Here is a 23,101-nt window from a genome sequence, read left to right as displayed (position 1 = left end):
CCCACCTTGCAACTGTCTGCAAACATTGTCAGCCAGGGACACTTTGTGTTGTTCTGGATGTCAAAGGCATACATGACAAACTTGAGGGGACCCATGACCATACCCTGTGGTACTCCACTCATGACTGGTTGGCAGTCTGACATGGCGTCTGCTACCTTTACATTGTGGGTCCCATGCATGAGTCAGTTTGCAACCCACCAAGTGACATAGGGGTTAATGCCTAGATGGCTGTAATTGTCTATGATTCCTGAGTGGGGTATGGTATCACAGGATTACAAGACTCGCCCATCTTGTTTTTGTGTCCGTACTGTTACATAGCTATTTCACATCCCACACAACTTATAGGGCTGCAGAATGTGCACAGCTACCACTACAGTGGTTGACAACAGTGAGCCCTGAAAATGTTGCAAAACACATCCCCCATTGGATATGGTATACGCACACCAGTATTGAGATTAGAACTCCTACCTATCTATGTATGTCTACTAAAGTACCATGGAGATTATACAATTTCATCTAGTCCAAAGGTACGTCTAAGGTGAATATCATCAACAGAACTACTAAATTAGGGTAAGGGGCAGGGTAAAGGGTGGTGCACAACTCAAAATGGTATAACCCACACAGTATATGATTCTTACACAAACACACACACACACACACACACACACACACACACACACACACACACACACACAACAGTTGCCAGTACTAAGATTCGAACTCCTGCCTATCTAGTTATTTCTACTATAGTGTTACACAGTTATCAAATGTGCCACGAAGCTTACACAATTTCATTTACTCCAAAGGTACTTCTAGGGTGAATGACATCAACAGGACTACAAAGTTAGGGTGAGGGGAAGTGTAAAGGGTAGTACACAACTCAAAATGGTATAACCCACAAAGTACATGATTCTCTCTCTCTCACACACACACACACACACACACACACACACACACACACACACACACACACACACACACAAACAGTTGCCAGTATTGGGATTAGAACTCCTGCCTATCATGTTATTTCTACTATAGTGTTATGCAGTTATCAAATGTACTACAGAGCTGATACGATTTTACCTACTCCAAAGGTACTTCTAAGGTGAATGACATCTACAGGACTGCTAAATTGGGGTGAGGGGAAGTCTAAAGGATGATACACAACTCAAAATGGTATAACCCACACAGTACATGATTCTCACACACACACACACACACACACACACACACACACACACACACACACACACACACACACACACACACACACAAACCTGCCAGTATTGAGATTAGAACCCCTGCCTGTCTAGTTATTTGTACTATGGTGTTATACAGTTACCACATGCACTACAGAGGTGCTGATAAATGCACAGCTGAGGTAAAGTATTACAGGTGGCAGAAAGTCTGCCTTAAGTTTTTCCCTTACATCTTGCTAGTTCTTTCTGTCTTGCACTTCAAAATAGCATAATAACTTTGCACTTCAACAGGTTATTGTATCAATAAGTCTAGCACACCTGGGAGCCATCAGCAGTACTCATTCCTCACAGAATTAGCCCTAGTACTTAGTAGTATGACCACCCCTCCTGGCATGATTGAAGTGCAGTTATATGTGCTTTTGCCCATTAACCTGGTACACTTGCCCATTCTGGGTCACTGTTGCAACTGCCTCATGTACACAGACAACCCTCTCCTCTAAACTTCAAACACTCAGACCTATGAGAGTTACCCCTGTATCACCAAATGTAGAAATATGCACTCTCCAGTGAAGACTGCATGAGCTGGTTAAGAGGATAAGGTCAACACCTGCACTACACTATGTGGAACACATAGCTCGACACAACACCCATTATGACAGCCCTGACATACACTGAAAAAACATATGACAGTAAGGCACTGCATAGAGCCTACCTTGATCTGGCCAAGGCTTTTCATACCATTCTTCAGCCAGGAATTATTGTTAAACCCACCAAACTAGGCATCAACCCCTATATCAGTGGGTGGGTTGCAAGTTGGTTCACAGAACATACAGTATGACAGTGGCAAAATCCAAGTCAGACTGGCAAGCAGTTACAAGTGGAGTCCCACAGGGATCAGTACTGGATAGTGTCCTATCCAGCATCTACTTCTCAAGAGTCTAGCCCAACACAGAGGGACTCTGGCTGATCAAGTTCACAGAGGACTGCAAGCTGGGCGCTATCATTAACTCCATATGTGATGTAGACATCCTACAGAAAAGCCACATTGAGACCAATGCATTGCATGGAAACCATGGCCAGAAGCTTAACACCACAAAAATGCATCATCATTCCCTTTGGTAAAACACTCATTTCCCAGTTAGTACCACACCAATGGTTGCCCAATGAACACTGTAGGCATTATAAGAGATCTTGGAACACAGGTTGACAGCAACCTCTCCTTAAACCACCACACTGCCACTGTGGCCAGGAAGTCCTAATAAGTGACACATTGCATTACCAAGGGTTTTGCATCCAAGAAGACAGAGGTAATGATCTCTGTCTACTGTTCCCTCATTAGACTACTCATCAGGTATTCTGTCACATTTGCCATGTACCTCAGTAGACACCTGCAACAGCTGGAGAGGCCACATAAGCACCTCACAAAGAGGTTCCTAGGCATGAAACACACACCCTACACTGATGGACTCAGAAGACTCCAGCTATTCTCTGTGTCATATCACCTAGTTAGAGGCTATCTCTGCTTGACTTACAAAGCCATGTTTGACCCAACTGTTTTACACATGCTACATATAAAAACATTCCAATCCCTCCAGACTACACACTGCAGAGATTTTTACCTCATTACCACAATCACCACAACAAGTTGGTGGGACAGGTCATTTACCAAAAGACTGCACATGATCTGAAATACACTTCCCATACATATCATGCAGAGCACCTAGCTGACCCTGTTTCAGAAAAATCTTGATGAGTGGATGGGTTATAGACAGTTCAACCCCAGGATCACTGCAGTTGCTCTACTTGATACAGGCACTGGGAAGTAACACCGCGTGCTACAATGCCAGGGCCCATCTATGTGCTAGGCTTGTAAAGGCTCCTGGGCCATTAGCCTACTACACCCCTATGAACCTATAAGGGGAATTACATCATCAGGACTGATAAAGTAGGGCACTGAGTGTTAAAGTTATCAAAATACGTTGTCCTTCAAACAGGCACACACTTATACGCAATTACACTTACATGCTCAATGTGAGAGTAGAACCCCTACCTATCTAGTTATTTGTACCATAGTGGTATGCAATTATTGCATGTGCCATAGAGTTTATGGAGTAAGGACTGCTAAAAGGGACTTCTAAGGTGAGTGATATCTGCAGGACTGCTAAAGTGGTAAAGGGGAAATATACTGGGTTGGAATGAACCCAAAAGCTTTAACTTATAAACACACACATACACTGTTTGACATTTGACAGGAGTGAAATTAGAACTTCTACCTAACAAGTTATTTGTATTATAGCTTCATGCAGTTATCACACATGTCAAAGAGCTTATGGGGCTGAAGTTTGATGAAAGGGACTTCTAAGGTATGTGATATCTGCAGGACTGCTAAAGCGTGAAAGGAGATGTATACTGGGTTGGAATGGACCCAAAAGCTTTAAGTTGTAAACACACACACACACACACACACACACACACACACACACACACACACACACACACACACACACACACACAGAGTGTGACATTTGCCAGGACTGAGATTTGAACTCCTACCTAACTAGTTATTTGTACTACAGTGTTATACAGTTATCGCACATGCCAGAGAGCTTATAAGGCTAAGGTTTGACTGCTAATGTAGGACAATGGGAAGTGCACTGGGTGGGGAAGGCCTGTTCATTCCTAGATCCTACTGACATTTCTCTAAGTGTATGAGCATGCCCGGTGTGACCTTCTATAATACATGTGGAACTCCATTCCAGGAATTGTTGTACTGCAGTCCAGTTTGTTTTGTGCTACAGCCATACCTCTCAACCTGCTGGTGCAGGGTATCTTGAGACAGCCTATCCAAATGGGAGGACAATGGGCCACATGGTGATTGCTACTATTTCTCTCAGTGATGTATGAGTTGCTAGGATTACAGGGCTTGTTTTAGCAGACATATGCTGTTTGACACTGTCATGTATTGTTGCAGTGCCTCATGACATACCTCTTCAGATCACTACAGTGATTTACCAGAGGAATACAGGGTGGATGATGCACACACCACAATTATGGAACAAATGCTATGCATTCTTGCACAATCCAGCCTGTTGAAAGGTGTGTCTACAAGCAATTGACTGCTGGAGCTTTGGAAACAGTCCAGCACCTTGGTGACATGTTACAATGGTGGAAGCTCTGTGCATTTCTGTTCTGGCCTGGTCTGATTTCCAATCCACAGTTGGGTAATATATGTCAGACAGGATCAGGGTTACAGGCATACTCCAGATAGATTTGTAGGGGATAAGATATGGGGGGGGTGTCCTAGGTCAGGCATGTTTGCCTATAACTACCAGTGCTTTGCATAGGGGTCTGCTCAAAAGTAGACTGCACTTGGAGGGTATTTTGTGTGTCAGACTGTTTGACCAGCCTGGAGGTGTGTGTTTCTCTGACATATATGTATGGCCCACATCATTTTGCTTGGCTGGCAACATTCTGGGGTCAGGATGTTGCATAGGATGAGTAATCAGGGAAGGATGTGTTACTCCACATGGCTGTGGGTTAGGGTTCTGTGGGTGCAGACATGTCACCGTCTTCCAGGGTTAGGATTGACTGCAATGAGTGCATTTCTATGTTTAGACTTATAGCCCTGCTTGTCTTTTGTACAGAGTATCACAGAGTGTCCACATTCATGACTCATATATCTTGTTGGTTATGCAAAATGTGTGGTTTTCAAGGAAAAGCGTTTTGCAAGTCATTCAGGGTTGAAGTCAGATATTACTGACATTTGACATTGCAGTTTCTGACTTCGTACCCATCAGACATTCCATGCTACTACAATCATTCCTTCAACTTTATTACATTATTAGAGCAGTATTTCAAAGGTGTCCTTTTCTTCGGACCATTTTCAACCCTGTATTCATGTCTTTCGTCAGATTTCTGGCTGTCTGACACTGGCAGGTTTTCAGCTAGCAGTTAGCAGCATGGCCTTTCTTTGTCTTTTTTAGACTATGTTATGTTGCTGTTATGGACCCCATGACACTCCCTAACAGGGCACTGTGGGTGAGGCATGGGCATTTGCCACAGGCTTGTAGGCCAGGTGTGACAGATGCAGGCCATCTGTAGCAAGGCACTGCATTTTGATATGTTCCCAGGCTGTCAGCAGACAACACTGGGATGGCACCAGTAAGTTAACTGTGGGTGTTACTGATAATTGTTTTCTGTTTATGTTGAGCCATCACTCTAGTTGACAGCTGGAAGCTGCTTAAGGCTGGGGACATGTTACTGCATTTCTATGGGGCTCTGGGCAGGAGTGACACATCTGTACAAATACACATTTGAAGAGACTGTGCTGATATTTGCTTAACATTTTGTTTTCATTTAGCATGACACCCATGCAGATGGGAACTGGAAGTTCAACTGCTGAATCCTACACTAATGTGCTGTACAAGCACATTCACTCGTCCATGGACCGAGCCATCCCAAATTGAACCAAGACGCTGTCCTCTAAAAAAGGAAGCCAATATGGTGGTCCCCTGCCATAAATAAGCTGTACAACAGAAGGAAGAAACTGTTGCAGAAAATAGGAAGAACCCAGGATTCAAAAAACTCCCTCACCAGCCTCAGTAGAAAGCTGAGATCCTTCATAAAATCTTCCAAAGCTAGTTACGAAAACAAAATTGCCAAAGATTCCAAAGAAAACCACAAGGCATTCTATAGCTATGTCAAGAATCTAAATGGCAATACTCAGATCTGCTCTGAGCTACAGCAGAATGGCACTAGATATGCTGATCTCAAGGAGATTGCAAATATCCTGCCAGATAGATTCAGTGCCAACTTCACCCCCCCCTCCAGGAGTGGCCTTAGGTCAGCTGGTGCCCTAAGCAAAAGGGCTCCATGGCGCCCCCCACCACACCACCCAGTGCCCTTATCCTGATCTATCTACACCAAATAAATACTGGAAAAGTGCCCCTGCTAGAGCGGTGCCCTAGGCGGCCGCCTAGTTGGCCTATGCCTAAGGCTGGCTATGCCCCCCTCACTCCTAAAGGGCCCATCTCAATACCAAAAGAATGCCAAAGTCTGGTAATCACAGCCACTCAGGTAAAAAACTCACTCTCCAAAGCCAAGAATACAACAGCAATGGGACCAGATGACATCCCGTGCTGTGTACTGCAAGAACTACAAAATGAACTGGCACCTCACCTATGTGTAGTGTTTAATCATAGCCTCACCTCAGGCTTCGTGCCCACAGAGTGGCGCACAGCTACAGTCAACCCACTCCACAAGGGGGGGGGATCCACTTTTGATTCCAGCAACTACCGTCCCATCAGTCTGACGAGCCTGATCTGCAAGGCCATGGAACATATTGTCATGGGACTTATAAACAAAGACATTGGCAACCTGCAAACACTGGACCCACCTGGTTTGGGTTCATGAAGGGCCAATCTTGCCTCCTGAACCTGATCCACTTCTTTGACCCCGTGGATGAGGGTAAGTTGGTTCACACAGCCTACTTGGACCTCGCCAAGGTTTTCGACACTATCCCCCACTCTGGAATCATAGATTAACTTACTAAGCTGGGCAGTAATCCCTACATCACTCAATGGGCTGCAAACTGGCTTACTGACAGAACACACACACTGTAAAAGTAGCTGACTCCAAATCCAGCTCCAGGCAAGTGACAAGTGGTGTACCACAGGGCTCTGTCCTGGGACCACTCTTGTTTGGCAACTACTTCTCTGAAGTACAGGCCAACACTAAGGGACTCTGGCTAACAAAGTTTGCAGATGACTGCAAACTGGGAGCCATTACTGAATCCCCAAATGATGTGGATATTCTACAAAAGGGCCTTACAGAAACAAATGCTTGGTGCCAGAGCCATGGGCTCAAGCTCAATGCCAAGAAATGTATAGTTATTCCCTTTGGGAAAAACATGTACCCATGAATTACCACATAGGTGGCAGTACACTAAACACCAAAAGTGTGATAAGAGACTTAGGGACACAGGTGGACAGAGGTCTCACCTTCGATAACCACATTGACACCTCATCACTAAGGGCTTTTCATCCAGAAAAAAGGAGGTCATTGTCCCACTGTACTCATCCCTCATTAGACCCATTATAGAATACAATGCCCCATTTGGTATGTACCTCTCAAGACATCTGCAACAACTGGAAAGGCCACAGAAATACCTCACTAAAAGAATCACAGGTCTAAAGCAGATGCCCTATGCTGACCATCTAAAAAAACTCCACCTATACTCTGTCGCATATCGTCTACTCAGAGGCATTCTCTGCTTAACATACAAGGCCATGTCAAACCCAGTGCTGTTGGACATGCTACAATTAAATAAATCCCAATCCCTCAGATACACATGCTACAGGGATCTAAATCTTGTCATCACAATGAACAAAGCATGCTGGAGGGATAGGTTCCTGACCCAGAGACTCCTCAGACTCTGGAATAGACTGCCCTTACATGTCAAGCAGAGTGCCTCTTTGGCCCTTTTCAAAAGGAACCTTGATGACTGGATGGGAGATAGGAAATTCACCCCAGACCTTCTAGACAGGGGTCAAGGGAAGTAAATATTGTGGGAAGAAATAGCCAGGGAATTGTTATGGCTAGGCTTGTTTAGGCTTTAAGGCCGATAGCCTAGTACCAACCTATGAACCTATCAACCTAAGTGAACTCAATAATCTTGCCTAATTTTGAACTGGGTGATGCAGTGGTGTAGTGGTTTGCATTCTCACCTCACAGCAGCAGGCTCTCTGGTTCAATTCTTGGCTGGAGGGCTGTGCAGAGTCAACATATCCTCCCTTGCTTTCATGTGGGTTTCTTCCTACATTGCAAAGACATGTCTAGAGCATTTCTCCCTGGGCCTTAACTGAGAAGGCTCTTTCCCAGTAAACACGTGCTAAAACATACATATTTACAATATATTTTTTCTTACTTTAACAAGTCTGCAGTTTCCTAAGTAATTTGCTGTGTAACTAGAGTAATCCCAAGTTACTATAGCACTATTAAATTTATTCATATAAATTCAGGGTCCTTTATGCACGTCCTATACAAATGAGGCCCTTTTATGTTTATCTTTATGAATCTTAGTACCACACAACATATACAGCACCTTATGCACTTAATTGTTCTCAGGTACATACTTGTCTTCAAGTACTTCATGTTTTGTCATAAGTTATCAACATGCCTGTGCAGTTCTATAGTCATCATGAATAACCTCCACTGACCTTATTTGCATATAGACATACTGCTACTCTTCATGGATTACCCCTATAAACATTTAAATTCAGGGACTTTGAGTACCAGCCAAAATATCTATGGTGTCTCTTATTGGTCTCTTTGTGCCTGTAGGATTAACTAGGATGTAATCTGTTTTTTTTTGTCCAATTGCATTGATCTTCTTTCTCCTCCTATAGGTTAAAAAACACTTTTAACTCCCCTCAAATCAAAATGGCATTGAGGCTTGATGCTATTTATTTACCCCAGGATTCATTAAACTCTGTGCAGCTCATGGAGCTCATGGAGCTCATTGTGGCTGTGTAGAACAGCAGCATGCCTTGTATATTAATGAAGGCACACTGCTGTACTGTCTACACAGACACAATCCATGTATAAGCATAGGGGGCGTGTTTAAGTACTGCACGGACACTTAAACATGCCCCCCTGCACTCAGAAAGTGCCGTATGGCACTCTAAAATAGGAAGTAGCATAATATTAGAGCTTGGCTCTAATATTATGCATTATTTCAGTGTCTGCAGACACTGAAATGTAAAAAGGAGCATTTCAGTGTCTGTGGACACTGAAATACCCCTCCAAAAAATAATGCAGATAAAAAGTGGCTTGGACAGTTAATGAGGTTCCCCAGAATGGCCAGATCCCTGCTGTACATGCCTGCAACCTCCTGACAATGATATTTTATTAATTAGTATTTATTTTTCTTTTAGCAACAAAAAAAAGTTTAAGCAAAGCACAGCGGGTTTGCGTGCCATGTTGCATTGCTCAGCACAGCTTAAATTCGTTTTGAGAGTTAAATAGAAATGTGAAGCAGAAATCCTCATTGCTGATGTAGTGTAGTGGTTAGACCTCCGGTTTAGAGTGGAGGCGATGCAAAGTTCAAATGCCAACACAGGTCAATAGATTTTATACATGGAAGCAGTTGTAAATTAATTTTTATGATTTGGAATGATATTGTAATTCATATGCATCATGTATGGTAGTATAGAGCAGCCAAAATGTCATTGTGATGATACACTGACTTATGGAAATGTCAATATATATTTTTTTTAAATAATTGTTTGCGGCCAGCTAAGCCTGCTGCAGCTCTGATGAAACTAGCTAAAAATTGCTTAAACATGAAAATTTTAAGCAATCCTTAGCAACTGTAAGCTGTGCTCAGCTGATTTAAGCATTGCGAAGTATGGCAGGTATGAGTCCCCTATACCCATGTACATGTTATTGGGGGACCTGAGGTATTTTCCCTGAGAGTTGCCATACCTTGCCCCATAGTAGTCCACGTCCACATATGTACAGGTGTGTATGTGCCGTAGTAGTTCCAAGGCCCAGGTAGAGGTTGAGTGAGGGCAGAACTGTAGGAACCGAAGAGTAGTGTATTGAGAAGTATCAGTGAATGCAGTTGTTAATGGAATTATTTTCTCTTCCCCCACAACTCATCTGCTTCAATAATTGCAAAACATGTGATATGGGTATGCTGTTTCCAAAACCTACTGTTGGGGCCTTTGTTCCATTTTGGTTATTATATTTGAAAATGTGTACATACTAACATACCTTGTTGAATAACCATTGTTGTTGGCCTGTTGCTGTAAATATAACTGTCATGCTGTTGCAATCCTGACTGCCATACAGTTTCTGAATGTGTCCTGTTTGCCATCCCATTGTTACAGTTCCATTGTCCTGGGTCAATTGGAACACCTATGCATGCTGTTTTGACTAATTTTGAAATGTTTTGTTCATGACTAACCAATGCACCTGTTAATTCTCACTCCATAGCATGTTCAGGAAGGCCGATCCCAGCAGAACTGCCTCTCCCACCCCATCTGGCCGAGGCACCAGGTCCCAGCACATTTGGAACCCAACCCGGACCTCCCTCATCTGCTGGTCCTGCACCACCCTTGGGTGGAACCTCTGCATGGGATGGGGCCCCCCCACACACACGAATGCGATGAGGGTCTCGTCACTCAGCATGAGGTCCATGGCATGGTGCGCAGTGCCCTCCAGTCAGTGCTGGATAACTGACTGTGCCAGGTGGAGGGCAGAATGGTGCAGCTTGAGGTGCAGCCAGCACCTCCAGCTCAGCCCCCAGCACAGCCACCATTGGGGCCGTGAAGGGTTAATGGTGACACCAGTCCAACCACTACCATCTAGGGGTTCATGGGCATCGATTCCCAACCACCTTCCCCGTCCAAGGTGTCTCCCCCCATGTGTCACACACTGCCACTGTCTGCTGTCTTGTGTGCCTTGTCTGTCTGCAAATGCAACCTCTCGTACCAAACTTTCCTCCCCACACTTAATGACACTCCTTCCCCAACATCCCACTCTCACCTTAAAAAAAAGACACGGTCCCATTATTCAATCTACCCCACTAATTATCATTACTGTATGTCACCCACACCCCTTCTTGTGGGGTGTGAGGCTGTAAATTCCAAATTGCCCACCTTGATATCAGCTGTTGCTACCAAAGAAATGCAGAGCTATGGTACTTTTCTACACCTGTCCTGCACATCCCTAGCTGCCTCTCATCTTGTTTTTCCCCCCTGCATGCCCCTATTTCACCACTTTCTTGTCTCCCTTTTTTCTTTTTTTTTTAAATTAGCATGGGTTTAAGTGGACCTAAGCGAAGCCCAAGCTTCCATAAGCATCGCTTAGCTTCGCTTAGCTCCGAGCAAACACACTTACAACTGCTTATAACTGCTTTAATTGCCCTGTGTCATCCACAGAGTGTTCTGCCTAGCAAAAAAATAACTGGCCCTGTCTGGGCTTAAATCCTGGATGCTTTACACTATAGTCAGACAACATAACACTGGGCCATCTGGGACTTGGGATTTTAATGCTGTTTTTCACATATATTCTGTAGTATAGTCATTCAACAGTAGAGAAACAGTCTGTAGAATAAAAGTCAGATTTTTTTTATATGTACAAATTTATATATATGTATATATATATATATATATATATATATATATATAGAGAGAGAGAGAGAGAGAGATAGAACTATATAAATAGAGATATACATATACAATACACACACACACACACACACACACACACACACACACACACACACACATATATATATATATACACATATATATATATATATATATATATATATGAATAAGGATATATGACATAAAAAAATAAAATAACATATATCAATATAGAAATATACATACTGGAGTCATAGCTCAGAACCATACCTCTCAAACTTATACTGCAACACATCTGCCCAAAGGCTGCCCAAATGGGGGGACAATGGTCAAGAACTAGGGAATCATTTTAATCATTGCACTTCTAAAAGTACAGTGATGCCAGAGTGACAGGGTATTTTTCAGCATACATGTTCAGAAGGATTTCACTACTGAAAATGAAATGTATTTCACCATTTACTGTCAGACATCCTCAGATCATCACAGTGTTTGACCAGGGAAATAAAATACTGAATCTGTGGAACACACCAGAAATATGATCAAGAAACCTGGACAGTCTGAAACAATCTGGGCAGTCAAGAGGTAGCCTCAGAACCCCTTACTGCAATGAATCTGGAACACGCCTGACAAAGTGGGGGGAGAAAGCCATGAAAATAGGGACATATCTGAAATACTGGGATAGATAAGTTGACACAGTTGCTGCAGTAACACGCTCATGTCTGTCCTAACATATAGTTACTAAAATAGCACAAGTCCAACACTAAATTACTTCACAGTAGTTAGTGACTGAAATCCACACATTATCCCACTGATGTGTCAGAAATACACAACACTTATGGGGACCAGGCAATAGTACATCCTACAAATATTTGGACATAACATTACATTATAGAAACGACACCCACTTCCTAAGCATGTCACCAAGCACTGTCCAAAGTACAGTCAGGCTGACACAACATTAACCAAAATCCGCTATGGGGAATTACACTTTTATTTGCAAATATACCAGGCACTACAGGGATGTAACAGCACTGCAAAACAGACACCATTGTGAAAGTGCATACCTACAACCAATTCCAAAACAGTCTCAGTGACATACTGTGAAAACAAATGAACAGAACAGTTTAAGAACTTTCTGAACAAAAATATCCCAACATGTTTGCCACTCACGCAGTACCCCTACATATACTGGCCCAAGTCACACTGTATTATTTTGGCTGACTGTGGTATGGGACATGTCTCAGTCTGCCCCTACAAACATATACAGCTGAGAGACCACCACAGACTGGAGTAGCATGCACAGGCAGATAGAAAAGGAGACAGAAGACATACATGTACCACCTTCCCTACACAGGCTAGATAACATTGACACACTATACTGCTAAACAAGCCTGTCTGTCAACAATTGGCATAAATACACAGATATGTAAACTGGTCAGAGTCCTACAGAATGTCCATGCTTTGTCATCATATATCAGGCTTCTTACACATTACGTGTCTGGCAGTCTAATACATCACTAGGATGGTATCAGGAATGAAGCCACTAAAGTATTATATACCCCACCTATCAACGTCTTACTGCATGACATCTGAATAAAGCCTGACATACTTGGGGGACAGAGGCCCACAAACAGAGGCATATACGAAATATTGCAGTTATAAACTGACACAGTTGCTGGTGTAACAGGGTTTGTTGAAAGATATATTGTCTAATGGATATGAAGTCAGAAACACAAATGGATGATAGAAGTTACTGACTGCAATCCCAGGAGTATGGTACTGATTTTACAAATAAAAGACATGTCTGACAAACACACCAAACATGAGAGTCCAATATCTGGCCATTCTGTAGATTGCCCTACTGTGGAGTGTTATGTCAACCACATAACACTGTCAGACTTAAAATCACGCAGAAAAGCCATGTCCACAGAACCCTGTTAAACTAGCATCCAAACAACTGTATAACAGCAATACTTACATTCTGTCCCTATGTGTGGAACACTCTCCCCCAGTTTGTTGGGCTGTCTCCACAGTGTACGATGTAACAGGTATTTCAAATGAACCTCTGTGATGCTGTTGTTCATACACCTACATGAAGTCTTCCTCACAGGCAAGCAAAAGGGCCAACACCTACAAGATGCACTCAATTATAGAAGTGTGTTGCCATACCATTGGCTATAGGAATAACACCACAGCTGTTCTGCATGCAATTAGCAAGTGAGAGACAATTGGTGCACAGGCTATCAGCTGCTCATGAGCATTACCTACAAACGGCAAGATGCTGCCTATGCAAAACAGATGTTTAACCTACACTTGAGAGAGAGAGAGAGACAGACAGACAGACAGACACTGACACTGACACTGACACTGACACTGACACAGACAGTGACAGTGAGAGACAAACCAAATACCTCAGCACTGCAACAGCAGCAACCATAATTTTTGAAAAAAAAAGGTATGTCAAACATGTAAACACGTAATGGAATGCAGTAGGGGGTATGTAATAATGGGAAATAGGAAGTTCAAAAATATGTCTCAACCAGACTTGCTGTCCTGATATCTTGCTGAACATTACCTATGGCCATATCAGCTGAGTCTGTCTGCAGTGACACAGATCACAGCTCAGGACCCTGAGTCACCCCAGGAAAGGATGACTCACATATGCCAACTACAGGAGTGTGTGTTAACAATACTGACTGTGACAGTGTTAGGTCAGATACTGAGATGCTGTAAATATCCATATGTTAATTGTGAATACAGATTAGATGTATTTGTGTGTCTCAGAAATGTGAGTGACCTATGCAGGTTATTTACATAATTCAATACTGTTGCAGATGTTTGTGGTGAACTGCATGTGATATACTGAGCTTGTACCATTCAAATCTCCAGTGTTATGCACACCGACCATATGTGTGCCTCATATTTGTAGTCATTTATGAATACAGTTGTGTTGTGTCTGTCAACTAATTGGCAACCTGTGAAGACTGACATTACAACATCCCCATTCCCTTTCCTTTGGCTGTTCCAGTAAGGGGTCTCCACAGTGGATCATCTGTCGGCATTTCCTACTGTGCTCTGCATCTTGCTATATCACAGCAACCACCTGCATGTCCTCTGTCACCACATTCATACACCTTATCATAGGCCTTACTCTTCAACTCTTACCTGGCAGCGTCATCTGTACCATCCTATTCCCAATATAGTCAGCATCCCTCCTCACCACACGCCCAAAACAACATAATCCCAATACTCTCTGGCTTTCTCTCCAAACTGTCCAACCTGGGGAGATCCTCTAATATACATATCCTTAATTCTGTCCACCCATGTCACACCCACTGCAAATCTTAACATGTGTAACTGTGCCACATCCACTTGTAAGTCCTGCCTTTTTGTAAATGCCACTGTCTGCAAATTATATGACATAGCTGGACCCACTACTGTGCTGTACACCTTCCCTCTCACAGTTAATGGTGCTCATCTGTCACAAATCACTGCTGATACTCTTCTCCACCCTACCCATCCTGCCTGTAGTGTCATCTTCACCTCTCCCCCACACTTGTCATTACTCTGCAGTGTTGATCCCAAGTGTTAGCACTCATGCACCTTCCCAAACAATACTCCCTACATATTCACCAGTCTTCTAACCTCCCTCCCAGTCACACACATATATATTCTGTCATACTCCTGCTGACCATCATCACACTCCTCTGTAGAGGATATCTCCAACTCTCCAGTGTCTCCTCATCCTATTTCCTACTCTCAGTACGGATCACTTTGTCATCTGCAAACATCACAGTAAACAGTGTCTCCTGTCTGATCTTGTCTGTCAGCCTGTCCATCAGCACTGCAAGTCAGGAAGGGCTCAGAGCTGAACTATGATGTAATCCAACCTGCACCGTAGGCACACCTGTCACTCCCATGGCAGACCACAATGCTGTCACCATACCCTTGTACATCTTCTGCAGCACTCTTACAGATTCCCTCACCACTCCTGACTTCCTCATACAATACCACAACTCCTCTCTAGGCACCCTGTCATATGTGTTCTCTAAGTCCACAGAGACACAACACAAGTCTGTCTGATCTTCTCTGTACGTCTCCATCAACACTCTCAGAGCAAACATTGCATCTGTACTGCTCTTTCCTGGCATGAAACCATACTGCTGATCAGTATTTCTCACCTCCCTTCTTAACATAGCCTCCACTACTCTGTCCCAGAACTTCATGGTGTGAGTGATCAATGTTATCCATCAACATACACACACACCATAGGTACAGCCAACCTGCTGCAGACAGGTTTAGGGCAAACATTACGACCGTGGCTCATCATCAGTGTAGGTGGATATGCACACCACACACAACCCTTCACTCATCATCAGGAAGCAGGTGCATACTACCTAATCAAAGTCAAGAAAAGCAAGTCCACATGGGACCTGAGAACATACCTGTCTGCATCCTACATGAACTGAGACATATGCCTCCAGCTCCATTACACACTGTATGGAAGCAAAGCTGGAGCACCATTGACATCCCATATGCAAGGAACACGGACACTGTCACCCCTCAGCAGAAACATGAATGGTGAATGGTGGTTTATGCAATGTACTGGCCCTCATTGGGGGGAACATGACACATCAGGAGCAGGACTGCAATGCAGATTAATACTGTGCTGAGAGATGACAAGGATATGATGCGTTTGGAAGTGGTGGCTGTTGACTGCTGATAGTCAATATTGATGTGCTGGTTCTGTGAATAACTGTCCAAATGTCTGAGGTCCTGTGATGTTTTTCTGTGTTTATCTCTTCCAGGTGGCATGCAGCATCACTCTGACTTCAACTGTGAAGAGAATGCAGCTATAGTGGAAGCAGTTCTACAGCATCATGCAGTACTGTTTGGTCAGAGCTGGCTACATCTGCAGGAGAAGAATGCCCTGTGGGATGAACTTATCTACAGAGTAAACAGCTTAGGCCACCATGGCTGCACATATGGTCAGGTCAGGCATCAGGCAACTGACCTGATACATCATGCCTGGCAAAGGGATGCTGCCATGACCAGAGACCGTAGTGCTACAGGTGGGAGTCCAGCAACACCCCTCCACTTATGGCTACTGAGGAGCTCTATGCCAACCTTGGGCAGTCCCCACAAAACCAGCAACATAAGAACTACGAGTCATAGAGGTGGGTGGCTCCCAGAAAACAGGTGAGGAGTGTCCAGGTAAGGCCAAAGTGCACATCAATGTAGTAATTTATCAGTCATACTGTCTGCATATGTCAGTTCAAACTGCATTTGTGGTTGGGGTTTTGTAATGCACAGAAGTGCACATCTAGTGGCGAGGGGCAGCTAATTGGTTAGTATCATAGCTTGTACTGTACCTGTGCAGACATGTAGCATTCATCTTGTACCACTGCCAAATGTGAGCCTGCTGACAGTACTTCTTCTCCACACCTACATAGGTACCTCTGTTCTGCATGAGGGACAGCAGCCTTCAGCCAGTGAGTATGGTATTTCTTTTTTGTGGCTCAGCAGTACAACAGACATGTTAAGGTCATGCATGTGACCATGCACACAGCTGTTACTCTTAGCTGTTGTGCAAATATCTGCATGTTCAGTTGTGGTGGGGTTAACTGCATTGTATCACAGTGGTCATCACAGGGGCGTATTAGCAGGAGATGTCACATATCTGTACCATACCTCCCAACCTGTAATTGCAAGAAATCCAGAGAAAGACTCACAAAATGGGGGAAGGAAGGGCCAAATCTAGGGACATAATTTATAATAAGTGTTATACACTGCATATATATGGTGTACACATACCCATTAGAATGGCAGGTATTTGTGAAGTACAAACATGGCAGCACAATCACACATTTCCACACCCTTGCAACCTGTCATGTGACCTATAACCTGTACAACTCAATTGTAACAGAAACAACTCTGTTAGGGAAACAAGTATGACACATAAATGTAGAAGACACTACATGTATATGTGTGCACAGTCTGAAAATAATACTGTGTTGAAGCAAGTGTAGATATTAGTACAGAAGTATATCTTGTTGGGTACAGACCTGCCGTCAATTACTGACACTCTGACATTAGCAGCAAATAACACTCTGCTTTCCTACCAGGATTATTCTACATGTACTCCATTGCCTGCTACAGCAACAGGCATATATTGCATACAGCTTACAAAGCAGCAAAGGAATCTCCTTTATGAAAGGGGTCAGGGCAGATTATGGTGCACACACATTTCCACAGCAGTGCATATACCATGGAACATAGTGCAGAAACTCATCAAATGGAAGTGGACATATGGGGCAACAGTGACGTTGCATAGGACTGGACAGCCCTCCAAATGTATAAAAGGCAGGACCCACAGTGGTCATGGAGGCTGACAGGAGTCCTACTGCCACACTACAGGAGTTACAGGAATCAGTAGCAAGTACCAGTTGTGTACTACAGGTGAGTACAATCTCACATATTCTCCATGTGTGGCCTATGGTATAGGCTTGGAAGATGGAAGCCATCTCACACACTGAACAACAGGCAGGTCTGGCTAATGTCTCAGGGAAAATACCTCAGGTCCCCCAATAGCATGTATGGAAATGTGCTATGGTGTAATGACACCAAGGTTGTAGCTTTTGTCCACTATACCAGCAGTTTTGTTTGCCACAAGAATGGCAATGTGCATCAGCAAGAGAACACCATCCCCATGGTGAAGCACGTTGATGGCAGTGTTCTGCTTTGTTGTTGCTGTTCATAAGCTGGATGTGGGCCTCTGGCCAAGATGGAGGGGATTAGGAACAGTTCAACATACAAGTAATGTTTGGCACTCGATCGTCATGTTTCTGCTAGTAAGGTGTGGATAGAGATCACTTACACATTTCCACACAACACTGACCCATACCATAAATCAAAATCCAAGAAAGAATGTCTTCACCAGTGGACAATCAATGTTTTGGAATGGCCCAGATACAGTGTACACATACATACATTACAGAATCTGTGTGGTGCCCTGAAGAGGCAATTGCAGATGTGATGCCATTGCAATCTGACAGCATTGGAGGCCTTCTGCAAGGGAGATTCTGTAAATATTGCAAAGTGCACATGTGCCATGCTCAGACACACCATCCCATGCAGACTGACTGCTATTAGGAAATGAGAATGTGCTTTAACAACATATTATTTTAAGGGATTGCACAATCATGCAACCAGCCTATTGTATGTATTGCAACTTCTACATATTACCCCTAACCGATGTGTTTGTTCTGCAATTGGATTGTTATAGGTCACAGTAAGGTTTGGTGATGTTATCATAATTTCTGTGAAGCATGTTATATATGGGACAAAGGTGCCATGTTAACATGGGTGTGTACACATAATATCCACTGGTAGCTTTGGTGGTTGTAAATGTAACTGGTTATGTTGTAACATATATGTACTTCAGATTTTTTGATGTGTGAGACTCTAAACATGTCACTAAATACTGACAGCAAAACTCATATCAGCACAGTAAGGTGACAGACAAATACTGGATTTATGAAAGACAGACCAAAAATATGGGCCACAGACATAGACTTTCAACGACACTCTGCACAGTTGGGAGGTATGTCCTGTAAGAGTTGCCACTGTGCTATAAATGTGAACAGCAATTATGCGTACATGGGTGCAGTGTGTGTTATTAGAAGACCCATCACATATTAACAATACTCACATATCACAGAGATGTACAGAAGTCATAACAGGAAGTGGAAAGTGTTGCACTGCATTCTGTTGACGGCATGTCCAGGATATGTAGTGGTTTGACTGTGTTGTGAATGTCAGCATTTGCCTATTGTGAGGTCTGTGTCATGCCTATCTGCCATCTCACCTGTGTGTGTGTGTGTGTGTGTGTGTGTGTGTGTGTGTGTGTGTGTATATGTGTGAGTGTGTGTGCGCCCATGTGTGTGTGTGTGTGTGTGTGTGTGTGTGTGTGTGTGTGTATGTTATCAGGAAACAGTATAGTGCAGGTATTATTTTACATATGTTATTCTTTCCCACACAGGTGGTCATGGTGGTCACAGTCCGTCCCGCTCAGTATCTGATGACAGTGTCTGTGCAAACCCTGCCAATGATGATGCTAATATACAGGCAGAGGTGATGTTGTCAGGGGCTGAATCTGTGCCATCCGTTGCCATCCCACACTTAAAAACTGTCACCGCACACAGTCACAATGCCCACACCTGCCCGTCCCCAGCAGCCACAGATGATGGACAGTTGTCAGTTGGTGGCATTGAACAGGCTAGTGTGGTGACTATGGCAGGTGTGAGTGTACACACTGCCCATAGCCAGAGTGCTAGCGAGGTCCCACACAGGCAGATGGACAGGGGTACTTGCAGGAGGACTGCTGCTTGTCAACCTACTGTTGTAAGTGCCACAGCAAGTGCCACCAGATGAATGTTTTGGGCTGTGATGGATGCACAGGCACGTAGTGAACGCAACACCAGACAAATACTCAGGGTGTTGGATGCAAGTCTTCCTGGTTTACATGGCAACATACATGACCTTGTTGAGGCCACACGCCAACAAACTGAAGTCTTGGAGAGGTTGTGGGGTGAGACCATGACAATCCTTGACTGTGTCACATCTGTGCTAGAGTGTGTTGTGGGAGATGGGCATCGGGCATGTGGATGTTGGTCAGCAGCATCAGCTGGCAGTGTACGCGGCCATGTACCTCCACACTCCTGTAGTGGCAGAGACACCAGCACTACCGAAGGGTGGTTGCTGTCCACATCACATTGGAGCAGGCCATGGGCACATGGTTTTGGACGGTCCCATCAGGGATGCGGATCCAGCAGACATCAGTCACCATCAGGAAGCAGTACTGCATCTGGCCTTGGGGCTGGTGGTACCAGTAACACTCCTGGTAGGACCAGTTCACATATCCATGGCTGGGGACACTGAACTGGACACCCTGTCATGTACGGTCCACAGCTGTCCAACATACCACTGTCTAGGGCAGTCACAGGGTGTGACTGTGTGCATACACACACACACACACACACACACACACACACACACACACACACACACACACACACACACACACACACACACACACATATATATGTATCACTGGCAACTCATCTCCAGACACACACAGCACCTCTGCACATCCCAAGTATAGAATACACCTCTAAACACATACACATGCATATCAACCATATGGCCCAGCCTATGCCTCTGACAAACCCACATCACACCCTGTGCATATGATGATATGTGTGACACATCCCTGTCACCCATGCCATCAATGCAGGGACACACAGGGTGTGTTATGCACAGGGTGAATATCATACACTGTAGATATATTGTACTGTTTAAGGTGCTGTATGCCTGCATTTGTTATGGGTACACAAAAAGGTGTATGTACCTTATTAGCAATGGTGCATTATTGCTGTTAGTACCACTGCCTGAATGTAGTCTGATATGCTGTATTCTGTTTGTGTTCCAGGTGTCAGTGTATCTGCAGGCTGTGGCTGTGCAGACATTGCCAACATGGACTATGGCAGAGTGGAAATACACTGACCATTTTGTAGCCAAGGTACAGCTTCATATGTATGTTTACCAGGTGTGTATGCATGTAACAGTGTGTGCTGAACACTGTCAGACAGTTTGACCTGCCATACATACCCCTTGTCACAGACAGGTAGCCATCACACATGTCACCTCAGTCTAATGTAGTAACACAGGCCCCATACATGTGGAACAGGTTTTGGAGTATTGTCAGTAGGTACCTCACCAGCTTACCCATAATATTGACCGATACAGATCCACATGTGAGCACCTGTTGGCTCTACCATTTCTTTCCCCATGCACTCAACCCTGATGCAGTTGATGAGGGCATGCATGGTACTGTGCATGACATGTTTGTGGTATGTATTCCTCAGTTCACAGGGTGGAAGAGGTAGACAAAATGGCATATCCTTTGCATAGACACAGTAAAGACTGACACAGGAGATGTGCATACAGGAACACAAACACAGTTGCCAATGGACAGATTCTTAAACTGACAAATCCACTTTAATGTGGTATAGTGCTGCATACACATGATATGGTCCACTTTGATTATATGCATGGGACATAACCCACTACCTCTTACAACATGTAATGTGAATCCCTTTATGGATAGTGACATAACCCACCAGGAATAGTACCTGCAGTTATCTATTGCTCCTACAAGCCTCAACAACTGACAGTTAACAGGCATTGTATCACTATGAAGTGTTCATCATGTATAATATCTGATGCTAGCATGTGCATCAGTACAGTAACTGTGACATATTTGGCAACACTATAACATGCATGGCCTATGTTATGGGACACAGACCACATATGGGTTACAAACAACCACATATTCCATAGACATTTCTACAGATGACTGCAATGGCCTGCTCAATGGTGTAACATGGTGCATGTTAAGCACATGCCATTAAGACACTATATAATGTAATGCCATCAGGAGGTGGTAAAAAGCGTGGATGGGACACACATCAAAATGGTATAACCCACAGAGGATATGATTCTCAAACACAACACACACACACATACACACACACACACACACACTGCTGCCAGTATTGTGATTAGAACTCCTATCTCTCTAGTGGCTTGAACTACAGTATTACACAGTTACTACACCCACCACATAGCTTGCTCAAGATGTCATAATCAATACACCTATGCTTTTGTCTCTCTTTCACTCACAAACACACAAACACAGTAGTTAGTGCTGGGATTAGAACTCCTACCTATCTAGCTATGTGTACTACAGTATTATGCAGTTACTACATGCACCATGGAGTTTGCTGGGCTGCTGAGAGTCTGAGGTAACTTCTGAAGTGAGTCTCGTCATACAGCCTTGTAAAGTGCGTAAATGGGTACCATTGTGCCCTCCACAGGCCTCAAAATGTTATAATCAATACACCTATGCAGGAGATATGCTACACACACTAGTCAGTGCTGGGATTATAACTTCTACCTATCTAGTTGCTTGCACTATAGTATTACGCAGTTACTACACACTAGTCAGAGCTGGGATTAGAACTCCTACTTATTTAGTTACTTGTATTACAGTATTAAACAGTTACTACATGTGCCATGGAGCTTGCTGGGCTACTGACAGTCTGAGGTAACTTCTAAAGTGAGTGTCATCAGACAGCCTTGTAAAGTGGGGAAATGGGTACCATAGTGCCCTCCACAGGCCTCAAAATGTTATTATCAATACACCTACATAACACAACACACACTAGTCAGTGCTGGGCTAGTTATCTGTACTACAGTATTACACAGTTATTACATGGGCCATGTGGCTTACTGGGTTACTGATGGACTGAATTGATTTCTAAGGTGAGTGTCATCAGAAGGCATGCTAAAGGTTGTCAATGGCCAGTGTTGTTCTGTTGGCCAAGGTTTCAAGGTACTGTCACCTGCAAACACACAAATAGTATGTGATGTCAGATTGCTTAGGCAATGGGGCTCACCTTCATAGTGGGACATTGCAGTAGTAACACAATGTGTGCAATTGTCTGCAGCAGGACAACACTCTATGCCTTTCAGTGTGTCTGTATCTGTCAATGAATCTCTGTCTGTGTGTACCCCCCTCTCTCTCCCTCTCCCTCCCCCTGTCTCTGCCACTATATGATTGATATATTTGTATGTGTTGCCCTTACATATGCATGTGCATCACACTCACAGTTGCAGACCTATGAA

The sequence above is a fragment of the Protopterus annectens genome, chromosome 2.part1 (genome assembly GCF_019279795.1).
Source record: "Protopterus annectens isolate FY-2018-M chromosome 2.part1, PAN1.0, whole genome shotgun sequence".
NCBI classification, from domain to species: Eukaryota; Metazoa; Chordata; order Ceratodontiformes; family Protopteridae; genus Protopterus; species Protopterus annectens.
Note: the sequence above shows the minus strand (reverse complement) of the source record.